This window comes from Gopherus flavomarginatus, chromosome 12 (genome assembly GCF_025201925.1).
Source record: "Gopherus flavomarginatus isolate rGopFla2 chromosome 12, rGopFla2.mat.asm, whole genome shotgun sequence".
In the NCBI taxonomy this organism is placed as follows: domain Eukaryota; kingdom Metazoa; phylum Chordata; order Testudines; family Testudinidae; genus Gopherus; species Gopherus flavomarginatus.
This window is the reverse complement of record NC_066628.1, coordinates 21,807,670-21,828,675: the sequence shown is the minus strand read 5'-3', so window position 1 is coordinate 21,828,675 and position 21,006 is coordinate 21,807,670. Positions and strand designations below refer to the sequence as shown.

The following is a 21,006-nucleotide window of genomic DNA, read 5'->3' as shown; positions in this document are numbered from 1 at the left end:
TTCCCTATTAATTTTACAAAATCCATGTAAGGTAGTGAAAATCCAGACCAAATTCTCCACTCATTCACACCAATTTAAACAAGTCTGTCCTATCTCGGGGACTCTCTTTCTGCCCTGCCACCTCCACCAACATGATACAGTTCTGTGGCGATCTGGAAGCCTACTTTCGCCGTCTCCGACTCAAAGAATACTTCCAGGACAACACTGAACAGTGCACTGATACGCAGGTGCCCTCCCACCAACAGCACAAGAAAAAGAACTCCACATGGACTCCTCCTGAGGGTCGAAATGACAGCCTGGACCTATACATTGAATGCTTCCGCCGGCGTGCACAGGCAGAAATCGTGGAACAACAACATCGCTTGCCTCACAACCTAAGTCGTGCAGAACGCAATGCCATCCACAGCCTCAGAAACCACCCTGACATTATCATCAAAGAGGCTGATAAAGGAGGTGCCGTTGTCATCATGAACAGGTCTGACTATCAAAAGGAGGCAGCCAGACAACTCTCCAATACCAAATTCTACAGGCACTTCCCTCAGATCCCACTGAGGAATACACTAAGAAACTACAGCATCTACTCAGGACACTCCCTACACTAACACCAGAAGAAATCAACATACCCCTAGAGCCCCGACCAGGGTTATTCTATCTACTACCCAAGATCCACAAACCCGGAAATCCTGGACGCCTCATCATCTCGGGCATTGGCACTCTCACTGAAGGACTATCTGGATATATGGACTCTCTACTCAGACCCTATGCCACCAGCACTCCCAGCTATCTCCGTGACACCACTGATTTCCTGAGGAAACTACAATGCATTGGTGACCTCCCAGAAAACACCATCCTAGCCACCATGGATGTAGAGGCTCTCTACACAAACATCCCACACACAGATGGAATACAAGCTGTCAGGAACACTATCCCTGATGATGCCACAGCACAACTGGCTGCTGAGCTCTGTGCCTTTATACTTACACACAACTATTTCAATTTGATGACAATATATATCTCCAGATCAGTGGCACTGCTATGGGCACCCGCATGGCCCCACAATATGCCAATATCTTCATGGCCGACCTGGAACAACGCTTCCTCAGCTCTCGTCCACTCACACCCCTTCTCTATCTACGCTACATTGATGACATCTTCATCATCTGGACCCATGGGAAGGAGACTCTGGAAAAATTCCACCATGATTTCAACAGCTTCCACCCCACCATCAACCTCAGCCTGGACCAATCTACACGGGAGGTCCACTTTCTTGACACCACGGTGCAAATAAGTGATGGTCACATTAACACCACCCTATATCGAAAACCCACCGACCGCTATGCCTACCTTCATGCCTCCAGCTTCCATCCCGGGCACATCACACGATCCATTGTCTACAGCCAAGCACTGAGGTACAACCGCATCTGCTCTAACCCCTCAGACAGAGACCAACACCTACAAAATCTCCACCAAGCATTCTCAAAACTACAATACCCGCACGAGGAAATAAGGAAACAGATCAACAGAGCCAGACGTGTACCCAGAAGCCTCCTACTGCAAGACAAACCCAAGAGAGAAACCAACAGGACTCCACTGGCCATCACATACAGCCCCCAGCTAAAACCCCTCCAATGCATCATCAAGGATCTACAACCCATCCTGGATAATGATCCCACACTTTCACAGGCCTTGGGTGGCAGGCCAATCCTTGCCCACAGACAACCTGCCAACCTGAAACATATTCTCACCAGTAACTGCACACCACACCATAATAACTCTAGCTCAGGAACCAATCCATGCAACAAACCTCGATGCCAACTCTGCCCACATATCTACACCAGCGACACCATCACAGGACCTAACCAGATCAGCCACACCATCACTGGTTCATTCACCTGCACATCCACCAATGTAATATACGCCATCATATGCCAGCAATGCCCCTCTGCTATGTACATCGGCCAAACTGGACAGTCTCTACGGAAAAGGATAAATGGACACAAATCAGACATTAGGAATGGCAATATACAAAAACCTGTAGGAGAGCACTTCAACCTCCCTGGCCACACTATAGCAGACCTTAAGGTGGCCATCCTGCAGCAAAAAAACTTCAGGACCAGACTTCAAAGAGAAACTGCTGAGCTTCAGTTCATCTGCAAATTTGACACCATCAGCTCAGGATTGAACAAAGACTGTGAATGGCTTGCCAATTACAGAACCAGTTTCTCCTCTCTTGGTTTTCACACCTCAACTGCTAGAACAGGGCCTCATCCTCCCTGATTGAACTGACCTCGTTATCTCTAGCTTGCTTGCTAGCACACATATATATACCTGCCCTGGATATTTCCATTACATGCATCTGAGGAAGTGGGTATTCACCCACGAAAGCTCATGCTCCAAAACGTCTGTTAGTCTATAAGGTGCCACAGGATTCTTTGCTGCTTTTACAGATCCAGACTAACACGGCTACCCTCTGATACAATTTAAACAAGAAACAGTTTTGTTGAAGCCATCCAGCCTGTTCCAAATCAGGAATAACTCCTTTATGAACCAAATAAACCTAATCTAATAACCAGTCTGCTTTATTAGACAGTTTATCCTCTTTTCTTTTAAATTAGAACTGTTAAAAAAAAAACAAGCAAGCAGAAAATTATTTCACTGGATTTTGTTTACATTAAAGTTTTTTCAATTTTTTTTTAAGTGTTACAAGTTCAAAGTGTTTGATGAAACTACTATCATGGGGGGAGGGGGAATGACCACCTCTGTGGTTGGTCCAAATCCCAAATATTTTTATGATTTTTTTTAAATTTATTTTCATTGAAATTTATAATTTACAACTAAAAATGACATCAAAATGTCAGAATATAGAAAAATTTGACTAGCTCTTCTTTATAGTCATTCATAAAGCATTTTCCTCCACAGTTTTCTTATGGCTCTTTTCACCTCCTCATTCCTCAAGCTATAGATCATGGGGTTCAAAAATGGAGTCACAATGGTAAAGAACAGGGAGAACAGTTTGTCAACAGGTGGAGAGTAGGTGGACTTGGGTCGTATGTACATGAAGCTTGCCGAACCATAGAAGAGAGTCACCACCACTAGGTGTGAGGAGCAGGTAGAGAAGGCTTTAAGACGACCCTCAGCTGAAGGCATCTTAAGGATGGTGGACAGGATGCAGACATAAGATAAAATGACCAGTAGGAATGGGACCAGGATGGCAAACACAGCCACCACAATGACCTGAACCTCATTCAGGAAAGTGTCTCCACAGAGCAGCTCTAGGAGTGGCTGGATCTCGCAGAAGAAATGGTTGATAAGTAAGCCACAGAATGGAGAGCTGAATGTAATAATGGTGTGCACCAGACCCACTATGGTCCCACACACATAAGATCCCACCACCAGTTTCCCACAAACACTGTTACTCATAATGACCATATAGCACAAGGGGTTGCATATCGCCACATACCGGTCAAATGCCATTACGGCCAGAGGAAGCACTCTGCAACCCCGAAGAAAAGTAAGGAGAACATCTGCATGGCACATCCCACAAAGGAAATGCCCATCTTTTCCACCAGCATGTTCTCCAGCATCTTTGGGATGATGACTGACATGTAGCAGACCTCCAAGAAGGACAAGTGAGTAAGGAAGAAATACATGGGGGTCTGAAGGGTGCGATTGGCATTTATTATCATGATAATCAGGGTGTTCGCCATCAAGGTGAGGATATAGAGAGACAACAACACTGTGAAGAACAAAAGATGGAAGTCATGAAACTCAGAAAACCTCAGGAGTATGAATCCACTCACAGCAGTGTGGTTCTCTAGCAACATTATCTATCTATCTATCTGCTTACATGGCCCCCATGGTTACTGTATCCTGGAATTATCAAGTGTTCTAATTCTATCATGCCTGCTTATTAATAATATCCATTTATATGTAATAAACTGGCTTAATTCATATGACCATGTCTTCTTTTAGTAAATGTCTCCAGCTAATAGCGCAGCCTGCTACAGGGCTAATGGACTTACTTCTTTACCATAGGTGGTAGGGTTTTGGATTTTGGTCCTAAATGAGAATATTTTATGTCTCCTATTAACAATGGTTTCTCTATCTAAGTGCCATGATTCATTACACACAATATGTGGGTGTCTGAGGAATACGCTGCAGTGATTTTCAGTTTCCCGGATGATATTGTGTAGGATGGGTAAAGAAGGAAGAAATGACCAGCAGGAACAAAATGAGAAGAAGGTAAGTAAATAAGTAGCAGCAGCTAAAGCAAAGGGAGATGAGTGTTTCATGGCAAGACTTAATTTTGTTTAGTGCACCTAGACAAGATGTTAATAGTTGCTTTAAAAATACTATGAATGATGGACAGACAGAATATAAAGAGTATAGAGGATTTCTAGATCTCTGTTCTAAAGAACACTTCACACTGTCAGCCATGTTGTCAGATGTTGCTGACTTTTCATCCTCTTCCCCTTCAGTGCTCTTCTATGTTGCAGCATTAATTTCTTTTTTCAGCCTCTCAAATAAGTGTTTGAGTCTATGGAATAAAATAAATACATTTTTGTTTTTCATTAAACAGCAGTCACTTACAAATCCTATTTTTGGTATTCACAAACTCAGCAATGGTTTAGGGAGGGGAAAAAAGGATAATGGTCTAGATCCTCAGGTGATGTGAATCAGCCTTGCTTCATTGGAGTCAATGGGTCAGATCCCCAGCTGGTGTAAATCAGACATAGCACCACTGCTATCAGTGGGCCAGATCTCCGGCTGGTGTAAATGAATGTAGCTCTATTGATATCAATGGGCCAGATTCCCAGCTGGTGTAAATCTGCACAGCTTCAGTGAAATCAGTGGGGGACCCTATACCTGATTTTCAAGGAAGCCTAAGGGACTTAGGTTCCCATATCCCCTTTTACTACAATGGGGTTATGTGCCTATCTCAGTTAACTTTTTAGAATCCTACTCTATAAACACAAAGGTGAGACGATCTTACCCTTACTCACATGCAGCAGCCACCTTACTTTCAATGTGAGTCAGGGTGGCACAATCAAGACCCACATCACCAATGTGAGGTAGAGATGGTGAGCTCTATTCTCTCCATTATACAGACAGGCTAAGGTGCTCAGATGAATTAGCAAATTGAATTGGTTTCCCTAAGAATACATAAATTAGCAATAAAGAAAAGAACTGGAATCCTGACTCCCATTAGCCTTCTCTCACCACTACTTGCCCCAATGGTCTTTTACGTTGATTTCTCATTTTTGCAACCTTTCATCAAAACAATGAGGATGAGGTTTCAACATGGACTAGAGGATTTGGATGCACAGATCCTAGTAATTGTGTATCTAAATCCCCTAGGCAGCTTTGAAAAAAATCACAGGATATAACCTCAACTGACCTAATTAGATAACCTCTGGGTCATATTCTGCTTTAAGAGACAGTGGTGGAAATAAGGAGTAACTCCACTTAAATTAATGGAACCACACAGGTGCAAATCTGGATTAATTAGGAGGTGAATCAGTTACTATCAGTTTATCTGCTATTTTATTACCCAGTCACCCAGTTTTGTGAGATCTTCTTGTAAGTCTTCACAGTCTGCTTTGGACTTACCTCTCTTGAGTAGTTTTATATCATCTGCAAATTTTGCCACCTCATTCTTACTACCTTTTCCAGATCATTTATGAGTATGTTGACCAACACTGGTCCCAGTACAGACCCCTGGGGGGCACCACTATTTACCTCTCTCCTTTGCTTCCTGTCTTTTAACCAGTTACTGGTCCATGAGGACCATCCCTCTTATCCCATGACAGCTTACTCTTCTCAAGAGCCTTTGGGGAGGGACCTCATCAAAGGCTTTCTGAAAATCTAAGTACACTGTATCCACTGGATCACTGTTATCCACATGCTTGTTGACCCCTTCAAAGAATTCTAATAGATTGGTGAGGCGTGATTTCCCTTTACAAAAGCTGTGTTGATTTTTCCCCAACAAATCATGTTTATCTATGTGTCTGATAATTCTGTTCTTTAAAAAAGTTTCTACCAATTTGTCCAGTAGTGAAGTCAGGCTTACTGGCCTGTAATTGCTTGGATCGCCTCTGGAGCCTTTTTTAAAAAATTGGTGTCACATTAGCTATCCTCAGGTCATCTGGTACAGAAGCTGATTTAAATGATAGGTTACATACCACGCTTAGTACTTCTGCAATTTCACATTTGAGTTCCTTCAGAACTCTTAGGTGAATGCCACCTGGTCCTGATGACTTATTATTGTTTAATTTATCAGTTTGTTCCAAAACCTCAATCTGGGACAGTTCCTCAGATTTGTCACCTAAAAAGAATGGCTCAGGATATCCCTCACATCCTCACCCATTAAGACTGATTCAAAGAATTCATTTAGTTTCTCCAAAGTGGCTTTATAGTCCTTGAGTGATCCTTTCACATCTCGATCGTCCAGTGGCCCCACTGGTTATTTAGCAGGCTTCCTGCTTCTGATGTACTTCTTTTTGCTGTTACTTTTTGAATCTTTGGCTAGTTGTTCTTCAAATTCTTTTTGGCCTTCCAAATTATATTTTTACACTTCATTTGCCAGAGTTTATGCTCCTTTCTCTTTTCCTCAGTAGGATTTAACTTCCACTTTTAAAGGATGCCTTTTAGTCTCTGCTTTTTTTACTTTGTTGTTTAGCCACGGTGGCACTTTTTTGGTCCTCTTACTATGTTTATTAACTTGGGGTATACATTTAATTTAAGCCTCTATGATGGTGTCTTTAAAAAGTTTCCATGCAGTTTGCAGGGATTTCACCTTTTAATTTCTGTTTAACTAACTTCCTCATTTTTGGGTAGATCCTCTTTCTGAAATTAAATGTTACCATGGTGGGCTGCTGTGGTGTTCCCCCTACTCCCTCACAGGGATGTTAAATTTTAATATGTTATGGTCACTATTAAAAGCAGTTCGGCTATATTTACCTCTTGGAGCAGATCCTGTGCTTCACTAAGGACTAAATCAAGAATTGCATCTCCTTTTGTGGGTTCCAGGCCGAACTGCTCTAGCAAGCAGTCATTTAAGGCTTCAAGAAACTTTATCTCTGCACCCTGTTCTGAGGTGACATGTACTCAGTCAATATGAGGATAGTTGAAAACCCTCATTATTACTGAGGGGTTTTTTTTTATTATTATTTTTATAGCCTCTCTAATCTCCCTAAGCATTCCACAGTCACTATCACCATCCTGGTCAGGTGGTCGGTGGTATATCCCTACTGCCATATTCTTATTATTTAAGCATGGAATTTCTATTCATAGAGATTCTATGGTATAGTTTGGTTCATTTAAGATTTTTATGTCATTGGACTATGCTTTCTTTCACATTTAGTGCCACTCCCCGACCAGCACGACCTGTTCTCTCCTTCCAATATATTTTGTACCCTGGTATTACTGTGTCCCATTGATTATCCTCATTCCACCAAGTTTCTGTGATGCCTATTATATCAATATCCTCATTAATAAGAGGCACTTAAGTTCACCCATCTTTTTATTTAGACATATAGCATTTGTATATAAGCACTTTAAAAAATTGTCACTTTTTAGCTGTCTATCATTATGTGATGTAATTGCCAGTTTTTCATCAGATTCTACTGGTATTTTATCATCGTCTCCTCTTTACTAGGATGTAGAGAATCTAGATTAATAGATTCTCCCCTAAGGGATATCTCAGTCCAAACCACATGCTCCTCTACACCTGTTGCCTTTCCCCCAGCCCTTAGTTTAAAAACTACTCTATGACCTTTTTTGATTTTACATGCCAGCAATCTGGTTCCACTTCACTTTAGGTGGAGCCCATCCTTCCCATATAGGCTTCCCCTTTCTCATAAGGTTTCCCAGTTCCTAACTAATCTAGGACACATCACTGTGACCCTCCCACATGATACATCCTTTTAGTCTGACAGTGAACCATTGATTTCAGTGGGGCCATTTTGTAGATAATTATATTACATTATATAGGTCAGGATACTACTGTGACATACCAGGGTACAATCCAGACTAATGAGTAGCTGTGTCACCCCTACCCTCTAACCTAGGGTGTCCTTTACAATGCTTTGCTGCTGTAGCCTCCAACCTGGACTGCTCACAAACAGCCTCCAGCATGCAAGTCACTCCCAGCTATGTTTGTGGCTGGCTGGCTGCAGCACACACACATTTTGGCTCTCAACAGCCTTGGTTAAATTTCAAGATGACCCTAACACACTCCAGTCTTAGATTTCCCCCCAGAAATGTATGTCCTGTAGTGCCCAGCCCTCTCCTGGACAATGCACATTTATATAAAGTCTGCTATTTCTTTAATAGAAATAATATACACACAATATAATGTGCCAAATGGAGTTTCCCATACTTCCATTTAAACATACAGGATTAGATAAAACAAAAAAAAAACTAAGTTTATTAGCTACAAACAGAAAGATTTTAAGTGACTGCAAGTAATGAGGCTTAAAAGTCAGAAATGGTTACCAAAAATAAAATTAAAATGCTGCTGGTGCCTAACTTCGCAAACTATATCAAAGTCAAGCAAAGTTTCTCACCATATTCTTTCATCAGTCTTATTTACCAAATTCTCTAGGTCAGGACCACTTCTCCCAGAATTCAATGAAGGCTTCCTTTGTTGCTTCAGGTGAAGAGCATGTGATGAGCAGGGAGAGGGAGAGAGCGAGGTGCCTAGGGGTATTCGTCCCTCCGTTTTATAGTTAGTCCCCCGCTTGAAAAACATATCCTGCTGAGATTCAGGAGACAAAGAGTCTATGTAGAAGGATGTTCCCTGCTGTTTTTTTCCACCTGTTTGCACTTCCTTTGTCTCCCCTTCCTGCTTGATGACTCTGTTTAATGCTTAAAGTCAAAGTAAGCAGAGTACACCTTCCTTTGTTTAGGACTGACCTGTTTGTCAATTTCTGTTTGGGTAGAGCCGTGGTTTGGAATATGTTAACATCATACAGATAAATCTATAATTTCACATACAATATTGCCACATATATTTTATCAAGATGATAATGACCAGCAAATTATGAGTTTTGAAATGATCTCTTACAGGGCATAGTTTGTACAGAGATTATTACAGTAGTGTGTAGGGTATGGACACAGGGGTCCATACTGTCACAACAACATTATGTAGTGTAGTGAGGATTAATTGATTAATGTCTATGATGTGATAGACATTAATAAATGGATACTACAGTGCTAGCTAACATGGAGAAGCTGGAATGAGTTCATGTTTTGCATACAATTAAATCTTCATTAAAAAAAAACAACCTGGGAGATTGTAGACGTGCAGACTCACTCCTGCAGCACCTCCTGCTAGTGACTTCTGGGAATTAGCTCATTCCAGCTCCAGAGCGCCCTCTGCAGGCCAGTGAGCCGCCATGTCCCTTCCTGGACCTAGTGTCCCTTTAACTGGAGTGCTGCCTCCTGGCAGTAGTCCCTTTCTCTTGGAGTCTCCCCTCCCAGGGGAAACCCCACTCATTATCCCCACCTTGCCTCAGTATCAGGCTACTGCCAGTCATCATCTAATCCCATGCCCTGAGGCAGACTGCAGTATCAGCCTACTCATCACAGGCAAGGTTCGGTTTGGACCTGCTGCCTTTGCCTACCCCGGGGCTGCCCTCTGCCACCCCCGGTACCTATTAGCCCAATGCTAGGCCACAGCCTGTGGCTTTCCAGGCTAGAGCTCCTCAGCTCCTCTGACTTTACCCAGCTCTGCTCCAGTCAGGTACCCTGTCTCTAGCTCCCTGTAACCAGGCCCTTCTCCCTCCACAAATAGAGAGAGACTGTCTGGGTGCCTGGCTTCTCTGCCTTTGTAGGGCCAGCTGAGTGTGTTCGGGGCATGGCCCCAGCTGCAGCTGCTTCCTCCAATCAGCCCAGCCTAAAAGCTGCTTTCCCCAGCCACAGCCCCCTCCCAGGTCTGTTTTTAACCCTCCAGGGCAGGAGCAGGGGTCCACCCCACTACACAGATATATATTTTTCACAGAGAAAACTCAAGAAACCCTTTCACTAAAAAGTTTCTACATACAAATTTTTGACTAGTAGAAGTATGCATTTCAGTAATTGCCACAAGGCTTAGAGGAATATACAGAGTTTAGAAATAAAAGGTCATGAATTCCTGTCCTGCCTATGTTACTGTGGGTCCACAGTCATCATTATACTTTATACTCACAGATGAATTTTGCTTTACAATGCTCCTACAAAATCAGTCAATATCATTCCTCCAAATTTGATTTACTGATGAGGAAACTGCAGCTCAGAGACATGGTCAATTTCCCAGAAGACATAAGTAGGTTTGGAAGGATTTTTTTTTTCATCAGTAAATGTGGATAAAAGTAGATTTCCATTCGATAATAATTGAAATGTACAGATAGGCAAAGTTAGAAAAATGCTGCTTCAGAACTTATTAGAATCCTGCTTTAATGTGTATAAAACATGCTGTTATACCAGCATTAAATAGTTACTGTCTGACCCCTCCCTCGCTTATGTGAACTGTGAATGTTTAAATTAATAAAAAAATAAAAAAGATTAAAAACAAACATCAATATTAACTGTCAAAATTATAACAAAAAATAAAAATGGATTCTGCCAAGCCTAGACATAAGGGTGGAATCTTTTATAAGAATTCAATCTGGGATGTTCACAAGAGTTTAAGATATTAATGCATACAAATAGCACTGCATTTTGCTGTGAAACTGAGTACCTATTGTTCCTAGGCTACTTTGAAAAATCTCAGCCTTAATGCCATTTACTTCCATGTCCAGATATAATCTAGTAAATCACAGTGTCTACAAACTTAAGAAGTTATCTAGCTAGCTAGCTGTTGGTAGTTTTAATGCGTTAATAATTTTACCTGTCCATATAAGAAGGAAAGAAAGCATTGACTTTAGAACAAGATTCTCACTTACCTCTGGAATCAGGAGTTCTTCCTTCACTAACTCCAATTCATTTAGGGATGGATGAGTTGAGGAGTATTTCAGGTTTCCTTAGGTACCCTGGAGACACAACCTCCAAACCCTCCCTGGTTTCTCTCTAAACCTTATTCAGTAACGAATGGGAGTATGATGGAGTAAGAAGTATCCACTCTTTGTGCCACTATGTAGGGGCTTCCCAAATCTTAACTCTGAGTACCCTGAGAGTGAAGGGCTTTTGTTGCTACTGGATGTTTATCTTTGGACAAAAAGAAGGATAATTAGCACTTGCAGTGCTGAGTACTGCCTATGAGCACTCTCAACTCCCATTGACTACTGGTTTTGAGTGTATTGAGAAATTTGCATTTCTCATCCATGTCAATAGCAGTAGATGTAGAAGTGGATCCCTGATATTGGTTCTAAACCATTGGTACACCATCTGTCTCCAAAAAGTTGTATACTCTTGATTTACACTAGTGCAAATGAGAGGAGGCTAAGCCTAATTTTTTACAGTGTCATTACTCAGTTTCCACATTAGAATGATTGAAAGGTGAATCAACCCCATTGACCAACGGACTTACCCCTGGTTTACACTGGGATGAGTGAGAAGATAATCAGCCCCATTGGTTTCAATGGAATTACTCCTCACCTATTCCAGTGTAACTGAGGTCAATACCAGAGCCTCAGGACTTTCTCAGGCAAAACTCCCATTAAAATCAATGTGCGAAATCCTAAATGAATTACTCTGTTTTTTTTTACCCGCAGCCCTTATAACACATTGGCTGCCCGTGTCAATCTTCCTCTATAGCCCTGAGCTACAGAGAGGATTCTAGAGAGGTCAGGAGGTCTGCTAATGCTATCAGTTAATGACACTATTTCTTTAACTAGACAAATTCAAACTGGTCTAAATTGTTAACGATGAGCATAATTAACCATTGGAACAATTCACCAAGGGTCATGGTGGATTTTCCATCACTCACAATTTTCAAATCAAGATTGGACTTTTTCTAAAAGATCTGCTCTAAGAATTATGTTGGGGACATTCTCTGGCCTGTGTTATACAGGAGGTTTCATCACAGTGGCCCCTTCTGGCCTTAGAATTGATGAACTAGAATGGTAGAGGTAAGAACATAAGAATGGCCATACTGGATCAGACCAATGGTCCATTTAGGGATATCGTGTCTTTGACACTGGCCAATGCCAGATTCTTCAGAGGGAATGAACAGAACAAAGCAATTTTGAGTGAGCCTAACTTTTGGCAGTTGGAGGTTTAGGGACAGCCAGAGCATGGGGTTGCGTCACTGACCATCTCGGCTAATAGCCTTTGATGGACCTATTCCCCATGAACATATCCAATTCTTTTTTATTAAACAAGTTATATTTCTCGTCTTCACAACATCCCATGGCTATGAGTTCCACAGGCTGATTGCGTTCTGTGGAAAAGTACTTCCTTTTGTTTATTTATACCTACCGTTATTAACTTCATCGAGTGACCCCTAGTTCTTGTATTATGTGAAGGCAAAAATAACATTTCCTTACTCATTATCTCCACACCATTTATGATTTTATAGACCTCTATCATATCCCACCTTAGTCATCTCTTTTCTAAATTGAACAGTTCCAGTTTTTTAAATCTCTCCTTGTATGGAAGCTGTTCCATACGCCTAATCATTTTTGTTGCCCTTCTCTGTACCTTTTCCAATTCTAATATATATTTTTGACATAAGGCAGCCACAACTTCCTGAACTATTCAAGGTGTGGGCATACCATGGATTTATATAGTATAATTATGATATTTTCTGTCTTATCATCTATCCCTTTCCTAATTCTTCCTAACATTTTGTTGGCTTTTTTGACTGATACTGCACATTGAGTGGATATTTTATGGGAACTATCCACAATGACGTCAAGAAATCTTTCTCGAATGGAAACAGCTAATGTAGACCCCATTATTTTGTAATTATATAGTTGCGATTATTTTTTCCAGGGTGCATTACTTTGCGTTTATCAACACTGAATTTCATCTGACATTTTGTCTCCCAGTCACCCAGTTTAATGAAATCCCTTTGCCATCAGCTTTGGACTTAACTATCTTGGATACTTTTGTATCATCTTCAAATTTTGCCATCTCACTGTAGATTAAACTACTAAAAATAAAAACACCATATCACCCATTGGCAAACACTTTTCACAAACAATCACTCCATATCTGACCTTTCAGTCCTCATCCTCAAAGGAAAGCTGCACTGCACCTTTAAAAGAGAAGCCTGGGAGCTTAAATTCTTAACTTTGCTAAACACTAAAAATCATGGTCTTAATAAAGATACTGGATTTATGGCTTATTACAACAATTTGCAATACACTAACCCCTCCTTATCTGTCCTATGACTGCAGCCGTGCGAATGGGACACTTCACCTTGAATGGTCCCTTTGAATGTGTGTTAACTACTTCAACTAAACAATCTGTTGCATCTTGTATTTAGCTGTGACACTCTGAGCACCTTTTCCAGATCCAAAGAAGTGTTCTGTGTAGCTCGAAAGCTTGTCTGTCATCAACAGAAGTTCCTCCACTACAAAATATTACCTCACCCATCTTGTCTTTCTAATATCCTGGAACAGCTACAACAACATTGCAAGCAACAATCAAAGATATCAAATTTAGCTTTGTAGTCAGCTTAAAACTGGGATCAACATAGTGGGGAAAAAATGTCTCTCTTACATGTTTCTCTGGTGCCCAACACTTTGGTATCTAAGCACCTTGATCGCTACCTGATCTAGTGGCCATATGGATTTTGTAGTGGAGCAGCTGCCCCACTTCAGCAGAATAGGGGTTAAAAAAGCCCTGGACAGGGAGTGAGAGTGAAAGCAGCTGAGAAAGTAGCTGACCACAGGTGTAGTCAGCTCAGTTAGGGCCTAGCTGGCCCTGATAAGAAGGCTGGGGGGCCAGAAGCTGAAAGGAGACTCACTCCAGCCTTGGAGCAAGAAGGGCCTAGCTGCCTGGGACCACAGGGTACCAGAAGCAGAGCAGTATTGGGGAAGGGCAAGAGTTGCTGGGGAGCTCCAGCCTGGCAACTCCCCAGGCTGAGGCCTTGGTAAAGGCCTAAGCAGGTACTGGGGCTGCAGAGGTGCAGCCTGAGGTAAGGCAGAGGCAGCTGGTCCAACCCCCTTGCTAATACTGAGTGGTCTTTACAGCCTGCAGTCTGCCCCAGAGAAAGGGGTCAGGATGATGACTGGCAGTAGCCACTGAGGCAAGGGGGTCATGGGGGAGCCCCAGAGTATAGGGGTGCTGCTATGGGCAGCACCACAAAGGAAAGGGGCACTGAGGTCTGGGAAGGATACAGAGGCTTGCAGTAGATGACACACTGGCCAGCAGGAGGTGCTCTGGGGCTGGAAAAGAGCTAATACCTGGATGGACCAGCAGGATGCACCGTGGTAGTGAGTCAGCAATCTGCTACAACTTTTATTATAATGTTATTGAGTTATAACTTGTATCAATTTATCCCTTCAAAATTAAGCTTCGCTAAGTAGCACACAATGAAAGGATGTTACTATTAATGGGTCCCACTGGGCATTATTAAAAAGTCTTTGCCATGATCATGAAAAGGAGTTTCAACTTCAAACAGGTTGCAGAGAGGATTGTTAAAATTCAGTGGGCCCATTTGGTGTAGCACCACTGGAATTGACAGCATTACATTCAGGATGAATTTGGCCCATTTCAGTCAATGCCTAGAGATAGGAGGTGCTTCAGGACTTCTTAGTGGTGCTTAAGGCTAATTTGAAATTAATGTTAAATTATAGCAACTAAAGGAGACCTTGCAGGATAGACCAAACAGGAGGAACAAAACTTGCTGACCCATATTCTCAGCTGATGTAAATTGGCATTGCCTCATGCAATTGAATAGAACTATGTTATTTTTCACCAGCTGGGGATCTGGTCTCACTATGTGTAGCAGAATTGATGCATGACTTCATTCTCACAAGAGGAATATCCTCCAACACCCATCCCCCTTGGGTCCCAGAGTAGCAAGTGATGGAAATGTCTTTGGGGCCATGGCAATTCTTCCTCGGTAGAAACAAAACAGCTATTAACTCCAAAGGGCAACAAGGGGAATCCAGTTAGTTCTGTGTAAACATCAGGTGGCCAGATTTGTTCCCAGACTAAGTCCGCTCTAGGCAGTGGAATTACACCCTGGGTAAGTATGGTCTACATGCTATTAGCAGAACCATCAGAACAATTCAGTGCTGCACAGCTCAGGGATGCAGGTTGTTTTTCAAATCTATGTCATGCTGATTAAGACCTGCTGTCTTGGGTGCTAGTGACCAGTTCTGGGTGCTAACTGAGAATCTTCTTATGAAGCCCTTGGTCACATTAGTGAATAGTCACACACATGAATAGTTACACTTAGGGTCGGCTCTAGGTTTTTTTGCCGCCCCAAGCAAAATAAAGTTTGGCTGCCTGTACCCCCCTGCCGCCCCAGCCCTGGGCTCCCCCTCCACACTCCCCGTGCTACCCCAGATCTGGGCTCTCCCCCTCTCCACTTGTATCCCCTGCTGCCCCAGCCCTGAGCTCCTGTCATAAACAGATAGCTAAGGGTTAATGTCTCTTTCACCTGGGAAGGGTTAACAAACAACACCTGACCAGAGGACCAATCAGGAAACAAGATACTTTCAAATCTGGGTGGAGGGAAGTTTGAGTGTGGGTCCTTTGTTCTTGGTCTGTTCTCTCTCTGGGCTCTGAGAGTGACCAAACAAATCTCCAGGCTCTCTAATCTTCTGTTTCCAATTTGTAAGTACATAGGTAGACAGACAATATAGGCTTTTACATTGTTTTTCCGTATTTGCAAATGTGTAGTTGGCTGGAAATATTTTAAATTGTATTTTTTCTGGATAAGGCTGTTTATCCATTTTCTATAAGCTGAAAGACCCTGTAAGTTTAAGATGAAATATTACAGAGATTATTTTTACTCTTTTTGCCTTTTATTAAAACTTTCTAGTTGATTTTTTACTCCTTGTTAATGCTAAGGTATTGAGTCTGTATTCCCCAAGGACTTGGTGGGAGGGAAAGGTAAATTTCCTCTTTGTGTTAGATTCACGGAGCTTGAATCTGTATTGCCTCTGGGTGAGGGGGAGAAGGGGGAGAGAGACCTGATCTCTCTGTGTTGTGTTTCAAGGAGTTAAATCACAGTGATCTCCTAGTGTACCCAGGGCAGGAAAGAGCTGGGAGGAAGAAAGGAGGGGGAAGGGAAATGGTTTATTCCCCTTTGTTGTGAGACTCAAGGAATTTGGGTCTTGGGGCCCCCAGGGAAGGTTTTGGGGGAGACCAGAATCTATCAGGCGCTCTACTGTAAGTCCTGATTGGTGGCAGCAGTACAGGATCTAAGCTGGTAATTAAGCTTAGGGGAATTCATGCTAGTACCCATATTTTGGACGCTAAGGTCCAGATTTGGGAATTATACTATGACAGCTCCCCTCTCCACATACTCCATGCTGCCCCAGCTCTGGGCTCCCCCCTTCTCCTCCACCAGTACCCCCCCACCCACATACCTCCTTCCGCCCCAGTCCTGGGCTCTGCCCCCCACCCCCACCTGCACCCTCCTTCCACCCCAGCCGTGGGTCACTAGTAACTTGGTCCCAGGGCAGATCGTTCAGCAGGAATTTTGGATGTGCACAGAACTCGGAGGATTAGTTCTCATGTGGTTACAGAACTACAGTAAAGTGGAACAATTTTCAGCTTGTGTGATTGGAAGATATCTGGATGCATATTATAAGACTGCTCTCCGTAAATGAGGAAAAGTTGAGGTGCCTTTATTATTCTTTTTGTTCCACTATTTGTTTCTATGGAGAATTTGCCAATGCGATATCACTGTCTTCCTTTTAAACAAATACAACTTAAAAAAAAAAAAGCAATGGCTGTTGAAAATAGCACTTCCAGTCCTAAAAACCACTAGGAAGCATTTCTTGCTCAATTTTATCCTACTTTTTCTACAGCAAGTTACAGTGGATCAGTATATTTGATTTGGGAGAAATGAAATAACAGCTGCCCAAATTGAGCTTGAGCACTCCTGAATTTTGAGGTGTTCAAATCTGGAAGGCAGGTGCTAGATTCCCTTTCTGAATATTAGCTAAATCTGGAAAGGAAAAGTCAATTTCTGCTTCCCTGGCTCAGAAGTGGAAATCTTCCTATGTGCCTGGTACTGTATCTAAAGCTGCTGAAATCCCCTAGCAGAGCCTCCCCTCCTTTACTTTTCATTTTAAATTCTAGTGGGATCCACGTACCTCCCTTGCTAGGCTTCAGATAGAGAGGTGCACTGTCCATTTAGCCCACCCAATTCCTTCTTTGGGGGCTGCAAAGTGAGGTCACACCAGTATCCCTAATCCAGTCTGGGGATGTCTTTTGAAGGGGATATCTGGACCAAAGCCTTCTCCTTGAGCACACTTGTTCCCCATTCACAGTGCCACCCTGCTCTGGCAGTGAGCTCTCCATTCACAGCAAGCTTCAGCATGAGGTTTCAGCTACCATACTCCCTCCCCCTCCCTTTCCTGTTGATAGTGGCCAAGGGAATGCTGGGAAATGTAGTTCTTTCCCTGCTCCAGGGCTGGCTCTATAGGCAGGGAGTTTCATGTTTTGGCAAATAAATTATTTGTCCCCCCCAAAAATTGCCTCACTCTAATAATCAATTAAATAACTAACCAATGCAACACCAATAATTAATAATTCCCGCCCTTAATTACTTGGAAGACGCAACCTATTTTATCATTACAAGAATGCACCTGAAGTCTCCCCACAGCCTTTAGCTGTTGAATTTCCATCTGCACCAAAGAGTTAAAGCCTGTGGGGAGACTTTTGAGTGAATTCTTGTTACTACTGTACCTCCAGATTTACCCTAGTCCATCTCCTAAAGATAGACAGGAATCTGACAACAAAACTTTGTCAGAAGATGCCTATTTATTAAAACCAAAACTGTTTTCAGGGAAGGGGTAGTTTTGACAGCACTCCTGATTCAAACAGACTTGAAAGTTTAAAAAAGGTCAGTCCCATTTTGACTTTTTAAATGAAACATTCATATTTTGCTTCAAAAACATTATTTGTTTATTTAGAAAAACTTTATTTAGAAACTTTAGTTAATTTATACAAAAATAAACAAATGTCAATATATTTTTTGAAAATTATCAAAATGTTTCAACTAACACAATCAATTTTCATTATTATTTAGTAGTAGTAGCTCATAATTTTTTTTTCAGGTTTTAACTTTTCATCCTGGTTCAGGATGGATTTTTTTAATCTCAAATAATTTTGTGGGATGGGAAAAGCATTTCCTACACTGCTTTAGTAACTCCATTAACTTTGGTGGTACTGTATTACTCCAGAATTAAAGTCATATACATAAGATCAGAAGCTGGACCTTAATGAGTTTCATTGCTGAAGAGAAAGAATTGAGCCAGACATATTTACAATAAATCAATTTATGTAATACTGTTGCAAAAAAAGTGAACATCATTCTCAGATGTTGTATACGGGCAGACTCACCCCTGCGGCGCCTCCTGCTGGTGCCTTCTCAGAATTAGCTCTTTTTCCAGGCAGGAATGCCCTCTGCAGGCCAGGGATCTGCCTGTCCTCTTGGCCTCTGTGTCCCTCCCTGGACCCCAGTGCACTTTTAACTGGGGTGCTGCCCCCTGGCAGTACCCCACCAATCTGGGTCTCCCTTGCCCGGGGAACCCATAATCCCTACTTTGCTTCAGTTTTGGCTACTGCCCAGTCTCCATCTAGCCCCCATTCACTGGGACAGACTGTAATATCAGCCACTCATCATAGGCAAAGATTCGGTTTGGACCCGCTGCCTTTGCCTACCCTGGGCTGCCCCCTGTAACCCCCAGTACCTCTTGGCCTTATGCTAGGCCACAGCCTGGGGCTTTCCAGGCTGGAGCTCCCCAGCTCCTCTGCCTTTCTCCAGCCCTGCTCTACTCAGGTACCCTGTCTCTAGCTCCCTGCAGCCTGGCTCATCTCCCTCTACAAATAGAGAGACTGTCTGGGCTCCTGCCTCTTATAGCGGCCAGCTGGGCCTGACTGGGACATGGCCATAGCTGAGAATTGCTTTCCCCCAATCAGCCCAGGCTTCTTGCCTCAGCCACAGCCCTTTCCTAGGGCTGTTTCAAGCCCCGAAGGGCAGAAGTGGGTAACCACCCTGCTACAGATATATTAGCAGGAGTATTGTAAGCAAGACCCAAGTATTAATTATTCCATTATACTCAGCACTGATAAGGCCTCAGCTGGAGTATTGTGTCCACTTCTGGGCACTGCACGTCAAGAAAGATGTGGACAAATTGGAGAAAGTCCAGAGGAAAGCAACAAAAGTGATTAAAATTCTAGAAAACACAGCCTAAAAGGAAAGATTGAAAAAACTGTGTATGATTAGTTTGGAGAAGAGAAGATGGAGTGGGGACATGATAACAGTCTTCAAGTATGTAAAAGGTCGTTATAAAGAGGAGGGTGATAAATTGTTCTCCTTAATCACTGAGGACAAAACAAGAAATAATGGCATAAATTATAGCAAGGGAGAGATAGGTTGGACATTAGGAAAAACTTCCTAACTGTAAGAATATTTAGGCACTGGAACAAATTATCTAGGGAGGTTGTGGACCTCTCTGTCATGGGGAGCAAGGTGGGTTGAGAACAGGTTAGACAAACATGTGTCAGGGATAGTCTAGAAAATACTTAATCCTGCCCCAGTGCAAGAGACTGGACTAGATGTCCTGTCAACGTCCCTTCCAGGTCTACAATTCTATGATTCAACAAACCTTTTTCTCCCCATGAGTCTCCAGAAGGCGCCCTTCACCTCCTTGTTCCTCAGACTGTAGATAATAGGGTTTAGCATGGGTGTGAGGACTGTATAGGACAGAGAGAGAAACTTGTCTGTGTCTGGTGAGGAGGAGGAGGAATTAGGCTTCAGATACATAATGGCACCAGAGCCATAGAACAGCATCACCACCATGAGGTGTGAGGAGCAGGTGGAGAAGGACTTCCTTCTGCCTGCCCCTGAGGGCATCTTCAGGATGGTGGAGATTATGCTGATGTAGGACATGAGGATTAGCACAAAGGGGAAGGAGACAAAGAACAGAGCCACCATGAAGACAGCCATTTCATTGCGGGAGGTGTCTCCACATGCCAGCTTCAGCAGTGGAGGGATGTCACAGAAGAAATGATTTATCTCATAGGATCTGCAGAAGGGTAGGGTGAATATCACGCTGGTGTGACTGAAGGACAAGAGGAGACCAGTGAGCCAGGATCCAGCAGCCAGTCCAGTGGCCACCTTCCTGTTCATAACCACAGGTTAATGCAGAGGCCTGCATATTGCAACATAGCGATCGTAAGCCATAGTCACCAGGAGAATACACTCTGACCCACAAAGGAAAAAAGAGAAATAGGTTTGCACTGCACAGCCAATGAAAGAGATGGTCTTATCTTCCAAGAGGAGGTTGGCCAACATTTTAGGGATGGTAACTGATATGTAGCAGACCTCCAGGAAGGAGAGGTTCCTGAGGAAGAAGTACATGGGTGTGTGAAGGCCAGGGTCAGCCAACGTGAGGAGAATGATGAGGAGATTTCCAGTCACGGTGATCAAGTAGCTCAATAAAAACACAAAGAATAGCAAGTGTTGCAGTCTGGGAAGGGTGCTAAATCCCAGGAGAATGAATTTGTTCTGTACTGTGTGATTTCCTCCTGCCATTCCTGTCCCATACTCCATCCTGCAGAAAAAAGGAAACAACCCCAGTAGGATGAAAGGTTCAAAAATACTGATCTGAATTCTGCTTCAGATTTTAAACATTCCAAAGTTTCAATCCTTGGTTTTTGATTCAGGTTCTTCCTGACTCTCCATTTACTACTGACTAGGTAAGGAACTGTGCATTCTTTTAATTGGCCCAGTTACTCAACTAATGTGAAAGCAACTGAATGAGGCCAGACTGCCAGCTGGCTGATGTACACCAACTGGGCATCTCTCTCATTGACTCAAAAGGAGCTACAGCCGATTTACATCAGCAGCAGATCTGGCCCCATTGACTCCAATGGAGCTATGGCTGA

At 42.8% G+C, this 21,006-nt stretch overlaps 2 pseudogenes; both read right to left on the bottom strand.

Annotated features, from left to right (window-relative positions):
• Positions 1 to 2,750: 2,750 nt before the first annotated feature.
• LOC127032547 (olfactory receptor 10C1-like) lies at positions 2,751 to 3,905 on the bottom strand (annotated as a pseudogene).
• A 15,309-nt stretch (positions 3,906 to 19,214) lies between these two features.
• Positions 19,215 to 20,671, bottom strand: LOC127032489 (olfactory receptor 10A2-like; annotated as a pseudogene).
• Positions 20,672 to 21,006: the final 335 nt, after the last annotated feature.